Source organism: Chrysochloris asiatica, unplaced genomic scaffold (genome assembly GCF_000296735.1).
Source record: "Chrysochloris asiatica unplaced genomic scaffold, ChrAsi1.0 scaffold00249, whole genome shotgun sequence".
Lineage (NCBI taxonomy): Eukaryota > Metazoa > Chordata > Mammalia > Afrosoricida > Chrysochloridae > Chrysochloris > Chrysochloris asiatica.
Window position 1 is genome coordinate 707,606 of NW_006408767.1, and position 2,600 is coordinate 710,205.

The window sequence follows — 2,600 nt, forward strand, 5'->3', positions numbered from 1 at the left end:
TTCCATTTTCCTCAATTCAGACTTTGTACATACCATTTTCTGATAATTAATGTATGTTTGCAGTGGTTTCTTTGTATTTGAGTCATGCCATACCAACAAATGAAAGTTCCAAAAGCTTATCTCCATTCTCATTTTTAAGGTCAACTCTACTTTTATGAGGTAGCTCTTCCTCATCAAAGTTAGAGGAAGGTCCTCAACCCCACAATGAAATCTTCTAAAAGCATTCTTAAATGTTTTTTTTTAACAACCAAGACAAGGAAAAGAGGAACCAAAAAGTAAAAACTCCCCATTCAATATCAGACACTAGTGTCTGCCACCTCACACTCACCCCAGCCAAGAGCAGGAAAAAGCACAACGGTCCCTGTAACGTGCTCTCAATGTGGGCAGGCTGGACACTGGACAACAGCATGCCCTAACCTGAGGCCAATGACCAAGCCATACCCAAATAGTGGTCAATGGGGCCACTGGAAGATGGACTGCCCCAGCCAGGGATGCCCTCCCAGATCAGGTTCAGTTCAATCTTTAGCCCCCAACCACTGGTGAAAGACCCTTCATCCTTTATTAGCTCTCTTCAGAAAACGGATGGTGCCCGGGATTCTCTGCCCCCGCAGCAAATATGCCCTCCGAACCCAGGGTAGTAGGGATGGTATCCAGTAAGACCATCTCTTTCCTACTGGATACTGGGGTGAGTCTTTCAATTCGAACAGAAATTAGCAATGCCCTCCTCTCTTCCTCAGTCTCAGTAATTGGAATGAAAGGCATACTTGCCACTCCCTAACAAACACCACTCCTGAGTTGTTCCTATGGAGATTTAACTCATTCTTTTTTAGTAATGCCCCAATGTCCTGTTCTGAGGAACGTGATAGCTTACACAAAGCCGTAATACATTTTGAATTTCTAAGAGACAGAGACCTTCCATTAGCATAGACACCTGATCCCTGTGTAAATCCCCTTGAAACTTCACCAAATAATCCCATAATTTGGAATACTGACATCCCTGTCATCTCCCATCACCACACTCCTATAAAATTTCATTAACCTGTCATCTCCCATCACCACACTCCTATAAAATTTCATTAAAGGAGCCTATGTGTCAAATCACTGTCCCTCAATACCCCCTTAGTCCTGAGAGTCTCCATGACCTCCAACCCATTGTTTCCCGATTCCTTGCAGCCCACATCCTCATACCTATCCATTCTCCACATAACACTCCTATTCTCCCACTACCAAAACCCGATGGGACATATAGAGTCAGGACATATAGAGTTGTCCAAGACCTCTGTCAGATTAATCAAGCTGTGTGTCCTACTTTTCTAGAAATCCCAAACCCCTACACCCTTTTGTCATGCACCACCCAAATCTCCTTCTCCCTCTCTTTACTCTTCACCCTATTCTAACCAACCCTCACCCATCACCAATTCAACATTTAATTACCCTAACAGCCTACCTCCTATACCAAGCTCTACCACAACACATAAATGCTACATGCTGGATTTGTTTAGCCTCTACCTCATCACTTTTTCCAGCCATTCCAGCCCCCTTATGAACATGGCTTTCTCAAACCCAAAAAGGTCCAATATTCTCCTCTAAACCAAACATATCATTGCAAACATGCCAGAAGAAGCTGAAACATCCTACAGGGTATCCAAACATTCATCCAACCCCTCCAGTACCCTACAGCACCCACCCACAGAAACAATAGGAAAGGCCCAAGATCTAACATCCCACTGTATCTTGTGTATTACCCGACCCAGTTTTTCATTAGACTCTCCTTTAGGAACTTTCAAAACCCCTTGCACATAAACCCTGAAACTCCCACCACTCATACATATAAACTCCTATAGCACGCCACAACAGAAGCCCCAAAGTTTGTACCCTCAAATAATCCCTCTTCAACTACTTCCCTTCAGTCACCCTCAAAGATTTTCTCACCCCTCTCATATTACACCACCAGTAGCATCTACAAGAACTTCACAATACTGTGACTCCAGATAACCCACATCCACTGATTACCCACTATTCAACATGTGCCTCAAGACAATAGGCCCCCAAGTCAGGAGAGACTGTCACATGTTACCCATTAATAACACTCAACTGCTTCTGCATACTCAAACCCACAGGTTAGCACTAGAAGCAGGCCACAACTGCAGCCTTGCCAACTCCATCCTCCTACAACCTTTAGGAGCAGCCCACTCAGCAACTTCCCTGTCAGCATGGGAAAGAGCAGCACATACAGACAGGCCCCAACATTTCTGAACTTTCCAAATCCAAGGATATATTAACCCTCACCAAGGAGTATTTTTCCTATGCAGAAAAAAACCTTTACATTTGCCTAGCTACTAATTGGACTGGTACATGAACCCTAGCATACATATCACCACCTGTAACCTATATTAGTCCCAATAAGCACCCCCTTGAGCCGAAATACACATGCCTTGCAACTTATCCCCCTACTTGTCAGCCTAGGAATAGCAGCAGGTGTAGGAAGTGGAGCAGCAGGAATTTCAGTCTCTAGCCTCCTCCCTAGGAGAAAGTTTGTATAAAATAGCTCTACAACTATCCCAAATTCAAGATCAGATTGACACCCTAGCAGGAGCAGT